This window comes from Protopterus annectens, chromosome 2.part2, assembly GCF_019279795.1.
Source record: "Protopterus annectens isolate FY-2018-M chromosome 2.part2, PAN1.0, whole genome shotgun sequence".
Lineage (NCBI taxonomy): Eukaryota > Metazoa > Chordata > Ceratodontiformes > Protopteridae > Protopterus > Protopterus annectens.
Genome location: NC_056730.1, coordinates 611568017 through 611593020, shown reverse-complemented (window position 1 = coordinate 611593020; position 25004 = coordinate 611568017).

Genomic DNA, 25004 nt, shown 5'->3' with positions numbered 1-25004 from the left:
GCCTCTGTCCAGCAGTGACACAGAGATGATTCCCGGGGTAAACCTACGATCTCCCATCCACCGGTCAAGATTTCTCTTGAACAGAGCCAGCGAGGTGCTCTGTCTCACATGGACCGGGATTTTATTCCACAATATAGGGAGTCTCTGGGTGACAAATCTATCCCTCCAGCATGTCCTATTTATATCCGTGCTAAGGTTTAAGTCGCTTGCTCTAGTGGATCTGGTAGATTTGGATTTTTTGAGGTGGAGCATGTCCATTAATTCCGGGTTGGACATGGCCTTGTATGTCAGGCACAGGTCACCACTGAGCAGATGGTATGCGACTGAATAGAGCTGGAGTTTCTTTAGTCTGGCAGCATATGACAGATTTTGGAGTCCCTTTATCCTTTTGGTGAGGAACTTTTGGGGTCTCTCCAATTGCTGCAGGTGTCGGGTGAGATACATCCCGAATGGGGCATTGTACTCGATCATTGGTCTGATAAGTGAAGAGTACAGGGGAACAATGACCTCACTTGATCTGGATGTGAATCCCTTCATGATCAGGTGGGCAATGTAGAAGGTTTTTCTAACCACTTTAGCAATGTGAGTGTCAAAAGAAAGGCCACTGTCAACCTGGGTCCCCAGGTCCCTGATAACCTCTTCCGTGCTTAGTGGATTGCCACGTATATGGTAGCTTGGGGTTACCTTGTTTTTCCCGAAGGGTATGACTATACATTTTTTGGCATTTAACTTCAGGCCATGGCTCTGGCACCAGCTATCAGTTTCTGTGAGACCCCTCTGAAGGATATCTGTGTCTGATGTACTTTCCACTATGGCTCCCAGTTTGCAGTTATCTGCAAACTTTGTCAGCCATAGTCCTCCGATGTTTGCCTGTACTTCTGAGAAGTAGATGCCGAACAACAGGGGGCCAAGGACTGAGCCCTGTGGGACACCACTTGTGACCGGCTTGGAGTCTGACATGGCGCCAGCTACTCTAACCCTGTGGGTTCTGTCCTTTAGCCAGTTTGCAATCCATCTTGTGACATATGGATTTACATTTAAGCTGGTAAGTTTCTCTATAATACCTGAGTGGGGTATTGTGTCGAAAGCTTTTGCAAGGTCAAGGTAGGCTGTATGGACTGCCTTTCCCTCATCAATGGCCTTGGTGACTGTTTTGAAGAAGTCGACCAAGTTCAAAAGGCATGATCTGCCCTTGACAAAGCCAAACTGGGTCGGGTCCAATGTCTGCAAGTCCCCTATGTCTTTGTTTATGAGTTCCATTATGATCCTCTCCATAGCTTTGCAGACCAGGCTTGCTAAGCTTATGGGGCGGTAATTACCAGGGTCTGTAGAGGCACCGCCTTTGTGGAGTGGGACCACAGTTGCCGTACGCCACTCCTTGGGCACGTATCCTGTGGTAAGGCTAAGATTAAACAGCTGCCTTAAGTGCGGGTTTAGTTCCTCATTGAGTTTGTGTAGCACACAGCCGGGGACACCATCCGGTCCCATTGATGCTGTGTTTTTAGCTTTAGAGAGAGCAGCTTTCACCTGCATATTGGAGATGTCTGGGAGGCTGCACTCTGCTGTGATAGTTATCTCTCCTTTTGGGGGGGAGAGGGGGGTGAAGTTTGCACTGAACCTGTCTGCCAGTATGTTGGCAATGTCTGTGGGTTCAGTGATTTTTGTATCATTTAGGACTAATTCTGAGCATATCTGGGAGTTTCCACCCAGGTTTCTAACATAGCTGAAGAAGGCCTTATGATTGTCTTTTGAATCTATGGCAATTTTTCTCTCAAAGTTGGCCTTGGATGATTTTATGAGTGCTCGTATTTTTTTACTAATAATGATCAAAGGTGTCTTCTCTTTTATGGATTTTGCTCTATCATGTAACAGCTTTTTCCTCTTATTGTAAAGTTTGTTTATGGCTGGAGTCCACCAGACTGGACATAGTTTTAGGATGTGCAAGGAGTCAAACTCAGAAACATCCTGAATATCAAGGACTGTTGAAAGATAAGGCAGTACCTACTACCGATATTGTGTAGCTGTCCTCCATGTATCAGTCACATGTGAAAACTCTGTTTCATCCCTGCTCCACATATAAGAGAGAGGATTCATTACTACCTGTAGAGATGGTTACTTCAAGTTTGAATGCCACCATCTGGTCAGTGTCCTGCCTCAATGGAGGACTAGTGAGCTTTGCTCTCCTTGTCTGTCACTCGTGAGAAGTGTGCCTTAGCAGAACATGACACAGCCTCCTTCCTTTCAGGCTTCAGCATGTTGGGAAAGTTATCTTGCAAGGAATGTAGGCTTTGAGTAGCAGAGCCCAGAATTTGGCTCACCAAGGAAATGCACATCGATGTGCCATAGTTGAAGCCTGTAAACCTCCTGCGGGAGGCACTCAGGGAACAAACTTGCAATATCTCCAAACAACCTCAGCACTCTGCTTTCAAAATGGAGGAGCAGCAGTTGACATCTAAAGTCCTTCAGCGTCGCTGAGCTTATCATATAAGAGACAGTCCAACTACATTGCAAATGAACCTCATTTATAACACTTGTATCCGAGATCACATACTTTTACTAACTGCCTAAAGCTTAAAATCATAGGTGGGAATGGAGACACTGAGTGACTGATAAAGAGCTTTGTCATATGACTTACTTCTTGCCTCACTGCCATAGTCCAGTACAATGTTTTCAATACTACCTTGCTGCATTCATCTACTGGTTGTTCTTCCAATAACTCTAATTTCACTCATTAAAAAAACCCAGATACTTAACCTCTTCCACCTGGAGCAGCTCCTGTCTTCTTTACATGCAAAGAAATCCACTCTGTCCCAGGAGAGAACCATGGTCTCTGACTTGGTAGTGCTGATTTTCCTCCCAAATTGCTTTTGAATGCTAGGGATGACATGTACAGAATTAAAAAAATATTGCTAACCTGTCAGAAGAAAAAAAAATGTGGCTTGCTGATAGTGAAATATAGGCAGCTATAGATAAAATAAATGTGACATAATAATCCAAGAAGCAGAAATGTAAGATTAAAGAATATCTAGAAATGAAATGAAAATGTTGAGCATAATGAACTAAGGAAATAAAATTCTGACACTGATAGTAATAAGATTTATACAAGGTTACTTTTATGTAACTGTTCTTCATGATTTCACAGTAATTTACATATTGTTAGAAAAACAGCATATAAAAGTAATGCATATAAAAATCGTGCAGATGGTACCAGTAAACAGTAATGCTGTTCTGTCGGTGCAGTGGAATGGAATACCATATGAAGACTCTGAGATAAATTAGGTTGTCTGGGAATAACAATTACAAAACAAATCATATCAGGTCATTTATTTCAAATGGACATGGAAAGTACAGTTTGTCTGTACACAAACTAAAATGTTACAGCCACAGAGGTAAAACAATCCTCTATGTAAATAAGCATACTTCTCTTCAAAATTACAGCCATAGAGGTAGAAGAATCCTTTATGTAAATAAGCATGCTGCTCTTCGAGGACTATTTTAACAAGCTTTTACTTAAATAGATCTAGAATAACAGCTAAAGTGATGAAGAACATAGAAATAAGTTCTTAACAAAAACAATTTAAAATGAATATTTAGCTCATACTCTCTACGGAATACCCAAAGTTTCAAGAAGTGGGAAAACTTACAAGACCATTAAAGTTCAAACCTTATGGCATACTAGCATGCTGAAAATTAAAACGCTTAAGTCAATATACATTTCATTGCAAGGACTGGAGTTGAGACAAGGGACCACATCAGAGGCCTGCAGCATTTTAATATCCATTTATCCATTCAAGAGGGGTCTTTGTCCTCAGGAGATATCCAGTGTCTTGAAATATACCCTCTCATAATTGCAAAAACTGGAGTAGTCACAACTTAAACTGGAATTTTCTGATTGGTAAAAAAAGAACATTAAGATCTATTGATTGGCTTGTTTTAGTGTATAATGATTGGTCCTGATTCCAGGAAATGTTTCTTTTTTTGAGATTTTTGAAGCTAATTTAAATATTGTATTTCATTGGGTGCATGTGCTTTGAATGGTAGTTGACTGGCTGTGCGTGTTTTTTTGGTGCAAAGCATGCACAGTATTTAAATGGTATGGAAACATATTGTAAAATGATTCTGAGGAAGTTCTATGGTAAACATATTAAAGAATGAAAGTGTTTAATCTCAGAAGGACTCTCATGGTTTGTCTTTTGGAACTAGTTATCTTGTATAAACCTATTTTACAGGAAATCATTGAGAAAGATGCATTATACGGTTTAACACCCTTTGTGAAAAACAATAGGGTCTTTTCATATGCATCTAGTTAATAACATTGTGATAAGGGAATATCTGATTGCTAATAAGAGAAGATCAATTTATTTTGGCATATATTGTGGAAACCATTGCATTTAATATTTGTTTGGATAGATTGTAAGTTGAATTGTGATGCCTTTGACTACGTAATGCTAACCCATGGTACTGCACACTGTAATAGAAAAAATATGTAATGCGGCTATGGCCAAGATGGTGAACAGTTAGCAGCACCATGTTTTTCTTTGCTTCTTTTCAGTTATTCTGATATCATTTTATATCACAGACTGAAAGAATAATTTTCCTTCACTAACTTTTAAATACCTAAATCAATTCTGTGATAGTATTTAGAAGAAAAATCAAGTTTTTGTGATTTTTCTAATTCATTATCCTGTCAGACATTTTATAAACATTTTGGAAATATGAGCCACTCTAATGTTACTTCTTAGGAGTGCCTAATGAAAAACAAATTACAGTCTATTCTAACCAGCATCCAGGATCTCTCAGTTAAAATGGATAAGCTTGATATCAAAATGGACAATATAAAGGAAGATTGTAAGAAACAAATGGACTTATTAAATGAAGTTATTAAGAAACAATCAGTACAGATTTCAAAAATAGAGGAAGCAGTGAATGACTTGCATGGAAGAATGACAGAGAATGAAGACCATGTAGAATTTATACTACAACATAATATTTTGCTTTTATTAAAATAGAAGACTGGGAGAGTAGATCTAGAAGAATAACATCAAGATATATGGAATCAGAGAGAAAGAAGAAGCAGACAGTATGATTCAGTTTTTGAACAACTGGTTACCTGAAATTCTGAATTTACCTGAAGCATTTTCTTTTTGGTATTGAGAGAGCCCATAGATCTCTACTGAATTCTTCCATAAAAAACAATCCACATTCTTCTACATCAGTAATTGTTAAATTCCTTTCAAGTCAGGATAAAAGGTCTGGTGGTAAAAACTGCTTGGTCAAGCTCTCCAATAAAACTGAAAGAGAATACTATCAGATTTGATAATGGCCATTCTTCTTCTGTGATGATTAAAACAAACGCCTGCATTTCTTTTATTAAGTGTTTAAAGAAGATGAACATTAAATCTCAACTTACATTTCCAGCAAGAATTAATATTGTCTTCCTGAAGGACAGAAAACCTTTAATATGCTTGAAGAAGCTCTGGAGTTTGCCCAGATGAAAAAAACTTTTAGATAAAACTGAAGAGATGGACTGGTCTCCGTCTATCTTGAAGAGACAAGCAACAAGAAATGGATAGACAGCTTAAGAAAAAAACAGTAAAAAACTTAAGGAAAAGTGACAATTATATTATTGGTCTGTTTTATTTTGTTTTCACTTAAATATTGCTTTGACATCTTCTTTGGAATGTCATACATCACAAGGTAAAATATTTTCATTTAAATGCGTGATTATCTTATTAATAATAGCTGTCTTATTATAATCTTATTTAACTTGCTAATTGTCTAATAGTTGGATAATGATTAATGGAACAGTTTGTGCTTTTAGTATTTAGTCATATATCTTTTTAAATAAATGCATTCATATAATTTGCTTTACAGTATTTTATTTATATTAAAATAATAATAATTTTAAATTTTAGGATGGCTTCTGAATAAGTGAGTTGCTTTTCTTTATGCAGCGTGCATTTAACTGCAGCAGTTAATTTGATTTTTTTGGTTGTATACTAGGCAGTTCTAATAATGATTTTTGTTTTACTTAATACATATTTGGGGATTCATAGCATAATTTAGTGTATTACATGTAATATCAAAAGTGCTGGCACATTAAACAACTATATATATATATGCTTATTTTGTATTAAAATGCCATAAACAACTTTTTTAAATTGTGGCTAGCTTGTGCAATTGCAAGCCTTATTTCATTACAAATAACTGCTTTAAAAGTCATTTCCCTCTTTTAGATGGTTAAAGCTAGAGAATGATATTTAAAGACTCTCAAGCTTGCTTTTACTCACTGTGGCAGCTCAGTTTAGTGTTAGATCCATCTTACAGGCAGAAGTGCTTTTTAACCTTTCACCTCAGCAGAAACAGGAAGCATTTGCATTTGAACATTCAAACGAACAGAAACAAAGATAACACAACTAAAAAAAGTTGTATTCTAAAGTTTGTTTGGTTTGTTTATTTAGGTTTCATTATGTGTTGCTTTATGCCATTTTTGCATATTCATTTTCAATACAAGTGTGACGATATGAGGTATTGCCATCTATGTCAGGGAGAAAAGGACAGTGCATATGTAACATATGGCAGTATAGTTAGCTGGAGTTCTGTAAATAATTTTGTGTCATTCGACTATCACACTGACTTATACAGATGCTTGTGTTAAAATTTATCAACAGTATTATTATAACTGATTAAATGTTTATGTTTAAACAAAGAATTCTAGAAGGGAAGAGTAGAAGTCTTTGAAATTGTTCCATAATTTTCAAATACTGTGACACAAAGTAGAAAAGCTATGAGTGTGTATTGTGCCAGAATCAGGTGATCAAATGTGATGTCATTCTATAACCAGCAGTGAGAGGATGGAACTATCACAGCAGTTTGTTTTGTTTTCTTTGTAGTTTGATATAAAAGATCTATGACAGTTATCACAGTCAGTTGAATTTAGTTTTTTAGTTCAGTTCAGTGTCAGTTTAGAAGCTCATCACCTTGCCTTGTGGAAGTAAGTATCTCAGCATTTAATCTTGCCATGCTGTATTAATTAAGTTAGTTGGGGAACAGCTATTCTTTAGATAGTCAGGAAATATAGTGCAATAAGTTAAGTATTATTTTTCTGCATCTGTTTGAATCTGTTCAACTGTGCTATTTTTGTTTTCCCTGTGACTGAAACTTTGGTGTTTATTATATTTAGATATTTAGTATTCTCATATTTTCTATTTTATTATTTATTATTAAATATTTGTATACCTTTCATTGTGGTTGGTCATTTAGAGAATACTTTTAACATCTTGAAAGTACTTGTGCTTATTTTAGTGATGCTTTGACCACTCAGAAAAGTCTTGCTGTTTTGGTTACACTCTACCATTTATATTAGTGTTGATTTTACTTAGTATAATTGGATACTCTTGTAATAGCCTGACAGTAGTTGACTGGTAGCAGCGTGGTAACATTATAGTTTGGGCAGAAGGGGTAGTGCTAATAAAATCTGTACCAGATTTTCCCAGGAGTGTGTGTGTGTGTGTGTGTGTGTGTGTGTGTGTGTGTGTGTGTGTGTGTGTGTGTGTGTGTGTGTGTGTGTGTGTGTGTGTGAAAAAGAAATACCCAGGTGTGGGTGTGTCTGCTACTTGGATGTGGGACACAATGCTCCAAAGTGAGTCTTGTTTGGGATCTGGAGAGACAGAGAGTCCAGTCCCAGGTCTGAAGCATGCTCCCTATCTGCTCTTGGGGGAAATTGTGATTGATGCAGAGAGCTACATGTGAAATACTGTGTAAATGCATTCCTGTTTTTATTGACCATCTTTCACCGGTGTCAGTGGTGAGGATTAATGCTCCTTGATTACTTGCTCGAAGTAGAGACGCCATCACATTTATTTTATTGTACATTTGTTAACCAGGTTAGTCCCACTTGAATTTGCAAGCAAACCCATTTTCAGTGAAGACCCGTGGGGAAAAGCACCAGCAAACATAAGTAAAGATAAAGTGACAATATACAAATATTAAATAAAAATCACAATGCAAAATAATTGTAGCTTGGCTTTATTGGCCTGAAATTGTCCATAAATATACTTAAAAGTAAAAGACACAGCTAGAGGGTTTGGTTTTATGGGCCTGAAACTCTCCATAAATATACTTAAAATTAAAAGACACAGCTAGAGGGTTTGGCTTTATTGGCCTGAAATTGTCCATAAATAGACTTAAAAGTAAAAGAAAAAATCATGGACATTCAGAATTGCCATTTAGTTTGAAGACCTGATATCCTTAAAGGGTAATTTGCATATATCCCATGTCGCTTCTGATACAAGAGGTTTAAGGGATAACACAGTGGAAAGTCTAGCTTTGCTAGATTTTTCTTTATTTGTGATTTTTAACCAATTGGTTTTCCTGTGTGACCTTTTTACTCATTGTTTAGTTTTGTTTTGTCAGGGAAAGCAGGCAAAGATGTGAGCAGAGGAGTATGGTAAGCTGACAAAAAGCCATATGGCCAAGGCGTTGCAAGCCAAAGGACTGGTGCGTGCTAGCTGGACTAAAGAGGAAATTATTTCAGCTTTAATCACAGCTGCAGCACAGACCAGTGGCCAGGAGGACAACCAATTTGGTGATGGAGATGTGCAACCTTCAGAAACAGGACAGTTTACCTTTTCCTCAGAGGACTTAAAAATCCATCTGGAGTTAAAGAGACAAGAACTGGTGGCCAAACATGTGGAGACTGAAGACAGACTGTGGTGTTGGAAGACCGAAGAAAAGGAGAAGCAGCATCATCATGAACTGGAGACCAAAGAGGGGCTGTGATGTTTGGGGGCTGAAGAAAAAGAAAAGCAGCATCAGCATTGAGTGGAAGCCAAACATTTGGAGAGCAAAAAAAATGAGAGACTGCTGCAATTGAAAGCTGAAGAAAAAGAGAAGCAGTGACAACATGAGAGGAAGATGTTGACCCTTTGTCGGGGTCATGGAGGTAAATGAGAAGGGAATAACTGGACCCCAGAAGCAATAAGGGTCAGTAAATTTCTTCCACAATTTTCAGACAGGGTTGACTTTGATAGTTTTATTCATATATTTGAAAGAGTATGTAAACAGTATAATGTTAACCAAGAGCTCTGGGTATTTGCTGACCCCCTTACTCCATGGTAAAGCTGTAACTGCTGTTTCTAAATTGTATAATATTGATTGTTTAAACCATTATAGAGTAAAACAATCTTTATTGAGCTGTTATAAGTTCACACCTGAAACTCACAGAAAAAAAGTTTTCTGAGCATAGGTGCAAGGCAGATGAAAGTGTATGTGATTATATTGCTTAGTTAAACACATATTTTCATGGGTGGGTGAGTGGGTGTCAAGTCACCACTTTTGAAAGACTGGCAGACCTTTTGGTGAGGGAACAAGCCCTTAATACTTTGCTGAGGACATGAGAATCTAGTTGGCAGACTGGGAGTGTAACTCTGGAGATAAGCTGTGGAGAAAAGGAGAGCTCTACTTAGCAAGCAGGGCACCACTGCACAGGAATGGAATACACAGTGCTTTACATGGGTATAAGGGAACCCATGGTAGGCAGCCTAAAACACCCTAACATAGTCTACCAGTAACAGGGGAAGCCACTAGTTCAGGTACATGGCCAGGATCATGAGTTAGATGTTTTAAATGTAACCAGAGGGGCCATGTAGCATACAAATGTCCACTGAAGCAAGGTGGGGGATAAAAGGAGAGGGAGCCAGCAAGTGGGAATAACAGCATGCCAGAAGTAAGTTGCCTATTAACAGCAGGGGTACCAAACTATCACCAGAGTTTGTATCCTATCTTAGTGGATGCAAGACAAGCCACTGCTAAGAGGGAGACGACCTCTGACATTACTATTGTGAAGCCTGTAGTGGTTAAAGAGGAGCAGCACTTGCATGGGCAGTCCACTCCAGTCAGAGATTTAGGAGGGATCCCATTCCAAATAGCTTTGGCCAGGGTTCACCTTCACTGCGGGGATGGAAAAAGAAGCAAGCAGGTAGCTGTGTTTGAGTATATTTCTGCAGATGTCTTGATAGGGAATGATTTTGATAATGCAGAATCTTGTGTGCATGCTGTCAGGCTTGTAGACAGGCATGTAGGTCTGGTAGCCTGGGAGACACCCAGACAGACCCCACACCTAAAGATGGGGCTGGTGATATGGCTATTTCAGGGAGGGAGCTACCTTGTAGAAGTGAGCCTGAAAGTGAGCCACAGATGCTGCTAGGTACTGATGTTCCCATGGACAGGGTGACTTCAGGAACAGAGGTGAGTGGTGGTTCCCAGGCTGAAAGTGAGGCACCGGTGTCATAAAATACTAGGCTTTCTGTGGAAGGGGAGCTAGAAGGGGTCACAAAGGTAGAGTTGAGACAGGCTCAGCTTTTTAACCCTACCTTATGAAGCTTGAGGGAGGTAGCTAAGAAGATACATGATACTCAAGGAAAAGGGGAGTCTGTATGCTGGAACAAGGGGTTACTGTATAGAGAGTGGACCCCTGAGGGAGGGCTAGAGGATGACATAATACAGCAGTTGGTAGTGCCCAGAGATTGCCATCTGGCACTTCTAGTCATACCCCATAACATTCACTTTGCAGGTTATATAGGCATAAAGAGTACCAACAGCCATACTATGCAGAATTTTTATTGGCCTGGAATTTTAGATGATGTAACAGGGTACTGCAGGACCTGTGAGAAGTCCCAAAAAGTAGGAAGGCAGGGGACAAGGTTAAAGCTCCATTGATTCCTTTTCCTGTGGATGACAAGCCATTTCATAGGGTAGCTATGGATATTGTAGGGCCTCTGAGTGCCCCATGTTCTACAGGAAAGAAATATATCATAGAGGTAGTAAATTATGCTACTAGATACTCTGAGGTGGTGGCTCTGTCCTCCATTGAGGCAGAGAAGTTGGGAAATGCTGCATTACAGATTTTCAGCAGGGTAGGTTTCTTGAGAGATATACTAACTGACAGAGGTGCCAATTTCATGTCAGACCAGCTGGCTTGTCTGTGGAAGGGTTGTGGGGTGAAGAACCTAAAGACTACCCCCATACCACCCTCAGACTAATGGTCTAGTAGAGATGTTAAACTCTACATTAAAGACCATGATGCAGTCATTTGCAGACCAGTTTAAGAGAGACTGGGACAAATATTGGCCCCATCTACTGTTTGTATACAGAGTGGTACCCCAGGAATCCACAGGGTGTTCACCCTTTGAGTTGTTGTATGGGCATAGGGTGAGGGGGCATTTAGATATGATTTGTGATGAGTGGGAGGGTAAATGTGAATCTCACAAGAAGTCTGTTGTGGCATGTGTCCTAAACCTCAAAACAAGGCTTAGAGTGCTCATGGGCTTGGCCCAGGAGAACCTGTAGGATCTTAGCAGCAGAAAAAGGTCTGGTATGACAGGAATGCTCAATCCCGAAAGTATGCTGTGGGACAGCAGGTTATGGTGCTTATTCCTGTCAGACACAATAAGCTGCAGGCAGCACAGGAGGGACCCTTTAAAGTGGTAAGGAAGGTCAGTGACATTAATCATATGGTAAACTAGATAGGCAAGAGGCAGAGGCACAAATTGTACTATGTTAACATGATGAAGCCTCAGCATATCAGGGAGGTCCTGGTCATACTGCATAGGGCAGGGTTGACCATTAAGTCCAGTAAGTGCCAGGTGGGTATGGCAGAGATCTCTTACCTGGGACATAGAGTAGGGAGTGGTAGGACTAGGCTAGAACCGACCAAAGTGTAAGCTATTCAAGTGTGGCCTGCCCTGTTATCAAAAACAGGTTGATGGCATTCTTGGGGACAGCAGGGTACTATAGAAAGTTCATTCCCAATTATAGTACAATAGCTGCTCCCCTCAAAGACCTGACAAGAAAAAAACAGGCCAAGTAAGGTAGTGTGGACCCCAGTCTGTGCAGAGGCATTCCATAAACTTAAATGGGGCTTTGAGAGGACCCCTGTGTTTGCCAGTCCAGATGACAGAAATGCCAATGTGGATGGAATCTCAAGACATGATATAGGTTAATTTGTTCCCAGACAGGCTCATTTCTCTCAAGCAATGTTTTTCCTGGGTCACTTGAAAAACTAGCTTGAGTCTTCAAAGAGGAGGGAAGAGATGTTACGGTGTGAGGTGCTGACATCTGTGTCAGGGAGAATAGGGAAGTGTATGTGTAACATATGTCAGCAAAGTTAGCTGGAGTTCAGTAAATAATTTTGTGTCATTTGACTATCAGACCGACTTGCACAGGTGCTGGTGTTAATAATGTATCAACAGAGTTATTAAAACTGAGTAAATGTTTATGTTTAAACAAAGTATTCTGGAAGGGAAGAGTAGAAGTTTTTGAAATTATTCTATAATTTTCAAATACTGCAACAGATATTAGCATAGGAAGCTCTGAGTGTGTATCGTGCCACAGTAAGGTGATCAAATGTGATGTCATTCTATAACCAGCACTAAGAGGATGGGAGTCTCACAGCAGTTTGTTTTGTTTTGTTTTCTTTGAAACCTGATATAACAGATCTATGACATTTATTACAGTCAGCTGAGTTTAGTTATTTAGTTCACTTCAGTGTCAGTTTAGAAGCTCATCACCTTGCCTTGTAGAAGTAAGCATCTCAGCATCTAATCTTGACATGTAAGTTAGCCAGGGAACAGTTATTCTTTAGACATTCAGGAAATACAGTGAGATTAATTATTGTTTTTCTGCATCTGTTTGATCCTGTCAACTGTGTTATTTCTATTTCTCCTGTGACTAAAACTTTGGTGCTTATTGTAGTTAGATATTTAGTATTCTCATATTTTCTATTTTATAGGTTCATAGGTTCATAGGTAGGTACTAGGCTATCAGCCGTAGGGCCTAAACAAGCCTAGCCAAAAAGGTACCCTGGCTTTGGCCACCCAAGAAAATTATTTTCCCGTGCCTCTGAAATTATTTAGTATTAAATATTTTATCCCTTTCATTGTGGCTGGTCTTTTAGACAATACTTTTAACATCTTGAGAGTACGTGTACTTATTTTAGTGATGCCTTAGCAACTACAAAAAGCCTTGCTGTTTTGGTTACACTCTACCATTTATTTATTTTATTTATTTTACATTTGTTTACCGGGCTAGTCCAACTGGATATATGTCCATTTTCAGTGGAGGCCCAGGGAGAAAAGCTCCGCTATAAACTACTAAAACAAGTTAAGCTTATACAAAAAAAATTTAAATAATACAAAATTAAAAGAATATAAAACAGTATTTAAGAAACATAACATATCCAACTGCAAGTTGTAAAAGCATCAGAGTACACAATGTGGCTTGGTGTAGAACAGAATAATGAGTATTAATTAGAAAACTGTATTTCAGAAATAAAATAGAAATAAAAAATTGAGATATGTATTTATTTGAAGAGGAATTTCAAGAGGGTAGAAATTGAGAACTAGAAATAAGGGGATAAAGGAATCAGAGGGCAAGTAAGACAATAAGTTCAACTAGGGTTGGTACAAGAGCAGAGCCAGTGGTTGGAAAGTAAGAGTTTTAGTTTAGCTTTAAAAATTGGGAGTGAAGATACTGTAGTGAGGTATTGAGGTAGTTGATTCCATATTTTGCCAACTGAGTTGGAGAGTATGGAGTCACCTGCTAAGTTATTTGATAGGGAAATTTGGATCAGTATTTTGTAAGAAGAGCGTAGGTTCCTCAGATTATTGTAGGGTTGTATGAGAGAGGAGAGTGTTGGAGTGTTGTTAGGGTGATAAAGGGCTTTATGGGCAATAATAAGTTGGTAGAATTGTATTAGGTTGGGTAATTCAAGCCAGCCTAGTTTTTTAAGATTTAGACAATGGTGAGTCCTATAAGGAGAAGCTATAGCGAATCTGGCTATGTTGTTGTAGGAAGAAGCTAGTTTATTGAGATTGTGCTTAGAAAGATTATTGTAGATGGTGGAAGCATAAAGAAGGGTAGAGATTAAGTGGGTTCTAGCAATGGTAGTTCTGGTTTCGGGGGTTAGGTAAGCTTTGATTCTATAGAGAGAACCAATTTTTCTGTTAGTAGCCTTAATTGTAGAGTTGATATGAGTGTCAAATTTAAGTTGGTTGTCAATGGTAATACCCAAGAGTTTAGTGGTTTGGTCTGGGGAGATGAGGGTACCATTATTGGATATAAGTGTGAAGTTAATAGAGGGGGATAGGTGAGTGGGTATAAAGAGCAGGAGTTTGTTTTTTTTGGGATTGAGGAGTAGACAATGATTCGAGAACCATTGCTCTATAGTTGTGAAGGTATTTTGTGTGAGAGTATGCAGCTCATTCTGAGTGGAGGCTGAAGAAATAATGGTTGTGTCGTCAGCGTATTGAATGCAAGTTGATTGAGGAGTGGCTAGATGAAGGTCATTTATAAAGATGGAGAATAGGAGTGGACCTAAGATAGAGCCCTGGGGGACCCCTATGGTGGTGGGGAGGAGATCAGAGAGCTGGTTATCCCAGAGAACTGCCTGTTTACGGTTGTCCAGATACGATGCGAACCAGTTTAAGGCAAGGTTATCTAGAGTCAGGGATCGTAAACGATGGAGGAGAAGTTGGTGATTGACCATGTCAAAGGCTTTAGACAGGTCTACAAAGAATGCAGAAGAAAGGGTATTGTTGTTGCAGTTTTGTTAATAGAGTCAATAAAGGATAGTAATGCTGTGCTAGTACTATGGAATGGTCGAAACCCATGTTGACAATTAGCCAGGAGGTTGTGGCTAAGTAGGTGGTGAAGTAATTGCTTGTGGATGCATTTCTCCATTATTTTTGCAAGAGGAGAAAGTAATGCTATGGGACGGAAGTTTGAATACTCAGTAGAGTCACCTCCCTTGAATAGAGGGATAATATAAGAGATTTTCCAGAGTGATGGGATAGTACTTTCTTTTATAGTTCTGTTGATGAGTATAGAGATGGGATAGGAAAGAGCTTTTGCACCTAGACGGAGGTATTCAGCTGGTAATTTGTCCGCTGAGGGGGTTGGGCTTTAGTTTTTGAAGTAAGGACGAGATATAGGAGGTTGGAATAGGTTTTAGGTGAAATGGAGGGAGAGAGGTGGTTTGGGTAAATAGTTTTGAGGTATCAGGGTTTTGTTGGTTAGCTAGTTTTAATATGGCTGAAGTAAAGAAGGTATTAAAGGCATTAGCTGTTTGTAGTGGGTCGTCAGGGTTAGAGCCTAGTGGATTTGGTGTGGCAACTTTGCCAGGGGATAAGAGCATGTTAATAGAAGACCAAAATTTTTTTGGATGGTGAAGGGAGGATTGTTGAAGCTGTGTATAATAGGTCTTTTTATCATGTAGGATGGCTTTTTTTGTTACATTTCTTTGCTGTCTAAAAGTAAGGTGATCAGTTATGCTTTTTGTGGTGCGCCATTTAGCCCAGGCTTTGTTCCTGCTAAGGATTAGTTTTTTAGTATCATTTGAGAGCCACTGGGCAGTTTTGGTTTTCATGCATATGGAACGTATTGGGGCATGATGTTCAAGGATATCTAGAAAGGTATTATTAAAGTAACTAACAGCTTCATCTATAGGGAGTGATTTCAGAGGTGAGCAATTAACTTGCATAAGTTCATTTTGAAACTGATTGGGGTCAAAAGATTTTTTGCTGCGGGATGTTGTGACTTTGATAGGGATAGTAACATTTGTTTTGTGCCTGATAATATATGTTAGAGAATGGTCACTAAGGTCATCAGGGAGAGTTCCTGATGAGTATTGTTGTTGTGGACTATTTATTAATATCCAGTCAAGTATAGTTTCTTTGTTATTAAGTTTGTTTATTCTTGTTTGGGAGTTAATGATTTGTGAGAAGCCATGTAGGTTAATGAGGGTAGTTGGGTTGGAATTTTTACATTTGTTCCAGTCAATATTAAAGTCTCCTAAAATTATTGTTTCTTGTAGGAGATTTAGTGAAAGCCAATTAAGTAGGTTTTCTAATACAGTAGGATTCTTTCCAGGGGGAAGATAGGTACAGATAATATTAATTGTTTTGTGAGGGTTGAGCTGAAGTTTTGAAATAATTATTTCAACATTGCTGTCAGATATAGGGTAAAGATTTATCTTACTCATTTGTAGTTCGGTTTTATAGAGGACTATAACCCCGCCACCTTTTTTGTTTAAGCGGTCTTGTCTAAGGATGTTGTAGCCTGGGGGGATAATTTCATTATCCTTTATTGTAGGTTTTAGCCATGTTTCGGTGAGACAGAGAATATCAAACTGTTGAACATCTAGAAGAGCATGAATTAGAGGTATTTTGTTACAAATGCTGCAAATATTAAGATGGGCAATTGACAAAGATTTTGGGGGTTTGGTTGAAGGTGTTGGATTTGGTTTGAATATGTGGCAATTAGAGGATTGTGTGGGTGGGTTAGGGCCAGGATTGGGGTGGATGTCTCCATCAATTAATAAGGTAAAAAGTACTGGGTTGTGAAATTGAGGAGTTTTACAGAGGTTGTAACCATGTCTTTTAAGGCTATGAATAAAGTATTTAATGTGAAGCAGACGGTGATATTTTGGTAGAAGATAGGAGGTGTTATAGGTGGTATTGAGATTGTTTATGGATATAGGCAGGGGAGTTGTGAGGGTTTGTTTGCAAAGGATATTAAAATTAAAGGGTTGGGGTTGTTCATAGGAGGTTGAAAGATAGGCAGAGGTGAGAGTAGTTAGGAGAGCTAGTAGTATCGAAGGTTGGTATTTATTAGACATAATAAGAGATACTGTAATAGTGATTAAGTATGTAGATACAGGGAGTAATGTGAAAGAGTAGTAGGTAAATATGTGGGTTTGGGAGGAGACAAATATGGAAGGGGTGGAGACAGTTGTATAGTATGATAGGTGGAATGAAGAGAGGGGTGTGTCTATGTAGGTATAAATGTAGAGGTGCTAGGGGCGGGTGAGATTTGGGGGCAGGGAGGGGAGCGGAGTGAGCCCGAAGGGCGAACGGAGCGGGAAGACACACTAGAGTGGAGAGTCACAGAAAAAACAATCTGTAAGCTTGAGAAACAGCAGGTTAGTTTGTACAAGGTATATGTGCATGTGAAGTGTAAATATCTGTAACTTAAAAGGATATGCAGGCTTAGAGCTGTAAACTGATCTAAGGAGGATGGATTGTCAGGGTCAAAAGAAAAGAAAAGAAAAAAGTAAAGCAGTAAGGGAGGGGATGCAGGTACAAAATACAAGGTAGTTGAGAGAACAAACTAAGCCAAAAGGGAGAAAAAACAGGTAAAGTGTGATGCCACCTGGTGGCCAAACGTGGTAATAGATTTAAGTTGTACAGGTAAGACAGAGGTGATGGAGGACAAGTGATTAGGGGGAAAAAGGTAGGAAATCCAGTAGTAGATTTGAAGAGAAAGTAAAATGAGAGACAGGAGTCGAATAAGGGTAAAGACAAGGGCTATTGGCTGCTGGCAGTCCTGGGCAGGAAGCTAGGCTAGGATACACAGGTCAGAGTTAATGGATTAATTATGTAGTAATAACATACTTTCACAGTCTGATTTGGAAGTTTTCTCCGAAGTTGAGGGATGGAGTTTGGTAGAAAGAAGTTCAGGTCTTCCCGGAGGGCAAAGTCAGATTGTATAGGTGAATTCAGATCCACCTAGTTAAACTAATAAAGATAGAACAGAGAGATAGGAAGATAATAAGGTACAACTGTGTAAATAAGAGAGCAAATGTCAATAGTTAGCAGTATTACATTTAAACAGATAACTATCAAACAATTTCATTCCTGGTGTAAAATAATAGCAAGAAAGTAGCTTCTAAATATATATTGTTAAAACCAAAAGAACAACAGTATATTTAAACAGTTATCTACTAATTATTTTCATTCCTTGTGTAAAATAATAGCAAGAAGGCAGCTTGTAAGTTTATATAGTTAAAATCCTAAGAACATTATATATAAGCATAGTATCATCTGTTAATGCAGTTTAAGTCAGGTAGTTAGGATAAAACAGCCAATAACATTCAGAACGCCATTATTAGGTTTAGGACTGTAATGCTAGCTTAGAGGAATTGGGCACTAGGAGAGGCTTAAAGTAGGGGGAAGAAAATATTAGTCAAAGGATATAGAAAGATAGAAAATCACATTAGTTAAAGTAGGCACCTAAAATTCAAATCAACTACAATTAAAAATAGTGGTAGTATTAATTTACAGGTCAGGACGACAAGAGGGTCTTTATAAGCCTTAAATACATTTATTTATTTTTGTAAAAAAGAATACTATTTCATTACTTCGCCCACACATAAAAAGCGCACAAATCAGAGCTAGGTCAGGAGAAGCGACTTATTCCTGTGCATGACCACGTGGAGAAATGCACCTAAACATAACACATGAACTATATTGTATATAGTGGTAAGAAATGTAGTAGGAGGACCAAACAATTATGTGTAATTACATGTAGAGGTACAATGCGTAGGTTGATAGCCAACAGAAAAGACGCGCTAGTCTTATATCTATCAGGCTTTACTAATATAATTCAGTTTTAAGCAGAAAAGTTATCATTAAAGGTCTGCTTGAGAAGACCTATTGGAATTACGTATTATATCAACTTGGGGTGTTCAAGAGATAATTCTGCCCTATTAACAACATGTAAGGAGCTGCGTTGAGTTAGCGCTAAGGAATAGAAGCACTTCTCAGCCTAGTTATCAGGCGATACTCCTTTAACCAAGTAAAGCAGACATTTCCCAATAAAAAGTTGGTTACAGTGTTATCTGCCCTATTAACAATGTGTAACGAGCTGCGTTGAGTTAGCGCTAAGGAATAGAAGGACTTCTCAGCCTAGTTATCAGGCGATACTGCTTTAACCAAGTAAAGCAGACATTTCCCAATAAAAAGTTGGTTACAGTGTTATCCGCCCTATTAACAACGTGTAAGGAGCTGCGTTGAGTTAGTGCTAAGGAATAGAAGGACGTCTCAGCCTAGTTATCAGGCGATACTACTTTAACCAAGTAAAGCAAACATTTCCCAATAAAAAGTTGGTTACAGTGTTATCCGCCCATTAACAGCGTGTAAGGAGCTGCGTTGAGTTAGCGCTAAGGAATAGAAGCACTTCTCAGCCTAGTTATCAGGCGATACTACAAAGTAAAGCAAACATTTCCCAATAAAAAGTTGGTTACAGTGTTATCCGGACTAAAAGGCGCAAAGAGAAAGGAAGCGCAAAGTAGTTGAGATGTGAAGAAAGGCTAATACAGATGCTACTACACTCATAGAGCTTGCAGGAGGTGGAATCAAATACAAAGCGAGATAGCAGCTGCAATATTCTATGGTTAATCCTACAAAGGCACTAGTGACTATCCGATAATCTAGTGACGAGGGAGTCAATACTCACTAGAAAATACAATTATATGCATAAATCAAATGACGCTAGGCTTTATCAGTATCATGCATCACATTAATTTAAAGCACTATTTCTCGCCCTTCCAATATAGCTAAGAATCCCACTACAATATAATCAGCACAAAAGTGATCAAGTTTTAGCTAAAAGGTAACAGAATTCTGACACAGCATATAGATTTCAGCAATACATTCGTTGCTTATCAAGTTTTAACAAATGCATAACGTTCAAATACAAAAAAAAGTCAGGACATTGACTTATACAGATACAGGCTTCCAAACTACAGTGTTAGGAAAAACAACACAGTTGAAATGATCTTTAGCTCGTGTTCAAAATACGTAGTGTGGATACACAGTAAAAGCACATTTATGCTAAAAAAAAATAAATCAAATACTGAAAACATTAAAACGCCAAGCTAAGGTAGAGCTTACTCTGGGTGTCCGTGTAGCACCTAAGCACAGAAGCCAAGCTGATAACTGGAAAGGAAAGATGGCGACTAGGGATGGGGGGATGTACTTATAAGTTAGCTAGATAGCCTGGGGGAGGGTGTAGGGGGAAGAACACAGTTAAGGTCTAGGGCGGGAAAAAAGGCAAGAGGGAAAGTGGAAGGGAAACCGGAAGGGGGTGTGCTGATAAAGTAAGAGGAGTTGTAGGGAAGTGGGAGTAGATTAGATATGTGAGAGGGGGGAGGAAGAGGGGAATCAGGTAAAGAGATTACTAAGAGGGTAAGAAGAAGAAGGTGGGTAGGTGAGCTAAGGTAGAGTCAATGGATAGATTCTATAAAGGAGAGGGTAGAAAAAAAGAAGCAGCAGGACACACTAGAGTGGAGAGTCACAGAAAAAACAATCTGTAAGCTTGAGAAACAGCAGGTTAGTTTGTACAAGGTATATGTGCATGTGAAGTGTAAATATCTGTAACTTAAAAGGATATGCAGGCTTAGAGCAGTAAACTGATCTAAGGAGGATGGATTGTCAGGGTCAAAAGAAAAGAAAAGCAAAAAGTAAAGCAGTAAGGGAGAGGATGTAGGTACAAAATACAAGGTAGTTGAGAGAACAAACTAAGCCAAAAGGGAGAAAAAACAGGTAAAGTGTGGTGCCACCTGGTGGCCAAACGTGGTAATAGATTTAAGTTGTACAGGTAAGACAGAGGTGATGGAGGACAAGTGATTAGGGAAAAAAGGTAGGAAATTCAGTATTAGATTTGAGGAGAAAGTAAAATGAGAGACAGGAGTCGAATAAGGGTAAAGACAAGGGCTATTGGCTGCAGGCAGTCCTGGGCAGGAAGCTAGGCTAGGATACACAGGTCAGAGTTAATGGATTAATTATGTAGTAATAACATACTTTCACAGTCTGATTTGGAAGTTTTCTCCGAAGTTGAGGGATGGAGTTTGGTAGAAAGAAGTTCAGGTCTTCCCGGAGGGCAAAGTCAGATTGTATAGGTGAATTCAGATCCACCTAGTTAAACTAATAAAGATAGAACAGAGAGATAGGAAGATAATAAGGTACAACTGTGTAAATAAGAGAGCAAATGTCAATAGTTAGCAGTATTACATTTAAACAGATAACTATCAAACAATTTCATTCCTGGTGTAAAATAATAGCAAGAAAGTAGCTTCTAAATATATATTGTTAAAACCAAAAGAACAACAGTATATTTAAACAGTTATCTACTAATTATTTTCATTCCTTGTGTAAAATAATAGCAAGAAGGCAGCTTGTAAGTTTATATAGTTAAAATCCTAAGAACATTATATATAAGCATAGTATCATCTGTTAATGCAGTTTAAGTCAGGTAGTTAGGATAAAACAGCCAATAACATTCAGAACGCCATTATTAGGTTTAGGACTGTAATGCTAGCTTAGAGGAATTGGGCACTAGGAGAGGCTTAAAGTAGGGGGAAGAGAATATTAGTCAAAGGATATAGAAAGATAGAAAATCACATTAGTTAAAGTAGGCACCTAAAATTCAAATCAACTACAATTAAAAATAGTGGTAGTATTAATTTACAGGTCAGGACGACAAGAGGGTCGTTATAAGCCTTAAATACATGTATTTATTTTTGTAAAAAAGAATACTATTTCATTACTTCGCCCACACATAAAAAGCACACAAATCAGTACTAGGTCAGGAAAAGCGACTTATTCCTGTGCATGACCACGTGGAGAAATGCACCTAAAAATAACACATGAACTATATTGTATATAGTGGTAAGAAATGTAGTAGGAGGATCAAACAATTATGTATAATTACATGTAAGGTACAATGCGTAGGTTGATAGCCAACAGAAAAGACGCGCTAGTCTTATATCTATCAGGCTTTACTAATATAATTCAGTTTTAAGCAGAAAAGTTATCATTAAAGATCGGCTTGAGAAGACCTATTGGAATTACATATTATATCAACTTGGGGTGTTCAAGAGATAATTCCGCCCTATTAACAACATGTAAGGAGCTGCGTTGAGTTAGCGCTAAGGAATAGAAGCACTTCTCAGCCTAGTTATCAGGCGATACTACTTTAACCAAGTAAAGCAGACATTTCCCAATAAAAAGTTGGTTACAGTGTTATCCGCCCTATTAACAACATGTAAGGAGCTGCGTTGAGTTAGCGCTAAGGAATAGAAGGACTTCTCAGCCTAGTTATCAGGCGATACTGCTTTAACCAAGTAAAGCAGACATTTCCGAATAAAAAGTTGGTTACAGTGTTATCCGCCCTATTAACAACGTGTAAGGAGCTGCGTTGAGTTAGCGCTAAGGAATAGAAGGACGTCTCAGCCTAGTTATCAGGCGATACTACTTTAACCAAGTAAAGCAAACATTTCCCAATAAAAAGTTGGTTACAGTGTTATCCGCCCATTAACAGCATGTAAGGAGCTGCGTTGAGTTAGCGCTAAGGAATAGAAGCACTTCTCAGCCTAGTTATCAGGCGATACTACTTTAACCAAGTAAAGCAAACATTTCCCAATAAAGAGTTGGTTACAGTGTTATCCGGACTAAAAGGCGCAAAGAGAAAGGAAGCGCGAAGTAGTTGAGATGTGAAGAAAGGCTAATACAGATGCTACTACACTCATAGAGCTTGCAGGAGGTGGAATCAATTACAAAGCGAGATAGCAGCTGCAATATTCTATGGTTAATCCTACAAAGGCACTAGTGACTATCCGATAATCTAGTGACGAGGGAGTCAATACTCACTAGAAAATACAATGATATGCATAAATCAAATGACGCTAGGCTTTATCAGTATCATGCATCACATTAATTTAAAGCACTATTTCTTGCCCTTCCAATATAGCTAAGAATCCCACTACAATATAATCAGCACAAAAGTGATCAAGTTTTAGCTAAAAGGTAACAGAATTCTGACACAGCATATAGATTTCAGCAATACATTCGTTGCTTATCAAGTTTTAACAAATGCATAACGTTCAAATACAAAAAAAAGTCAGGACATTGACTTATACAGATACAGGCTTCCAAACTACAGTGTTAGGAAAAACAACACAGTTGAAATGATCTTTAGCTCGTGTTCAAAATACGTAGTGTGGATACACAGTAAAAGCACATTTATGCTAAAAAAAAATAAATCAAATACTGAAAACATTAAAATGCCAAGCTAAGGTAGAGCTTACTCTGGGTGTCCGTGTAGCACCTACGCACAGCAGCCAAGCTGATAACTGGAAAGGAAAGATTGCGACTAGGGATGGGGGGATGTACTTATAAGTTAGCTAGATAGCCTGGGGGAGGGCGTAGGGGGAAGAACACAGTTAAGGTCTAGGGCGGGAAAAAAGGCAAGAGGGAAAGTGGAAGGGAAACCGGAAGGGGGTGTGCTGATAAAGTAAGAGGAGTTGTAGGGAAGTGGGAGTAGATTAGATATGTGAGAGGGGGGAGGAAGAGGGGAATCAGGTAAAGAGATTACTAAGAGGGTAAGAAGAAGAAGGTGGGTAGGTGAGCTAAGGTAGAGTCAATGGACAGATTCTATAAAGGAGAGGGTAGAAAAAAAGAAGCAGCAGGACACACTAGAGTGGAGAGTCACAGAAAAAACAATCTGTAAGCTTGAGAAACAGCAGGTTAGTTTGTACAAGGTATATGTGCATGTGAAGTGTAAATATCTGTAACTTAAAAGGATATGCAGGCTTAGAGCAGTAAACTGATCTAAGGAGGATGGATTGTCAGGGTCAAAAGAAAAGAAAAGAAAAAAGTAAAGCAGTAAGGGAGAGGATGCAGGTACAAAATACAAGGTAGTTGAGAGAACAAACTAAGCCAAAAGGGAGAAAAAACAGGTAAAGTGTGGTGCCACCTGGTGGCCAAACGTGGTAATAGATTTAAGTTGTACAGGTAAGACAGAGGTGATGGAGGACAAGTGATTAGGGAAAAAAGGTAGGAAATCCAGTATTAGATTTGAGGAGAAAGTAAAATGAGAGACAGGAGTCGAATAAGGGTAAAGACAAGGGCTATTGGCTGCAGGCAGTCCTGGGCAGGAAGCTAGGCTAGGATACACAGGTCAGAGTTAATGGATTAATTATGTAGTAATAACATACTTTCACAGTCTGATTTGGAAGTTTTCTCCGAAGTTGAGGGATGGAGTTTGGTAGAAAGAAGTTCAGGTCTTCCCGGAGGGCAAAGTCAGATTGTATAGGTGAATTCAGATCCACCTAGTTAAACTAATAAAGATAGAACAGAGAGATAGGAAGATAATAAGGTACAACTGTGTAAATAAGAGAGCAAATGTCAATAGTTAGCAGTATTACATTTAAACAGATAACTATCAAACAATTTCATTCCTGGTGTAAAATAATAGCAAGAAAGTAGCTTCTAAATATATATTGTTAAAACCAAAAGAACAACAGTATATTTAAACAGTTATCTACTAATTATTTTCATTCCTTGTGTAAAATAATAGCAAGAAGGCAGCTTGTAAGTTTATATAGTTAAAATCTTAAGAACATTATATATAAGCATAGTATCATCTGTTAATGCAGTTTAAGTCAGGTAGTTAGGATAAAACAGCCAATAACATTCAGAACGCCATTATTAGGTTTAGGACTGTAATGCTAGCTTAGAGGAATTGGGCACTAGGAGAGGCTTAAAGTAGGGGGAAGAGAATATTAGTCAAAGGATATAGAAAGATAGAAAATCACATTAGTTAAAGTAGGCACCTAAAATTCAAATCAACTACAATTAAAAATAGTGGTAGTATTAATTTACAGGTCAGGACGACAAGAGGGTCGTTATAAGCCTTAAATACATTTATTTATTTTTGTAAAAAAGAATACTATTTCATTACTTCGCCCACACATAAAAAGCGCACAAATCAGAGCTAGGTCAGGAAAAGCGACTTATTCCTGTGCATGACCACGTGGAGAAATGCACCTAAAAATAACACATGAACTATATTGTATATAGTGGTAAGAACTGTAGTAGGAGGATCAAACAATTATGTATAATTACATGTAAGGTGCAATGCGTAGGTTGATAGCCAACAGAAAAGACGCGCTAGTCTTATATCTATCAGGCTTTACTAATATAATTCAGTTTTAAGCAGAAAAGTTATCATTAAAGGTTGGCTTGAGAAGACCTATTGGAATTACGTATTATATCAACTTGGGGTGTTCAAGAGATAATTCCGCCCTATTAACAACATGTAAGGAGCTGCGTTGAGTTAGCGCTAAGGAATAGAAGCACTTCTCAGCCTAGTTATCAGGCGATACT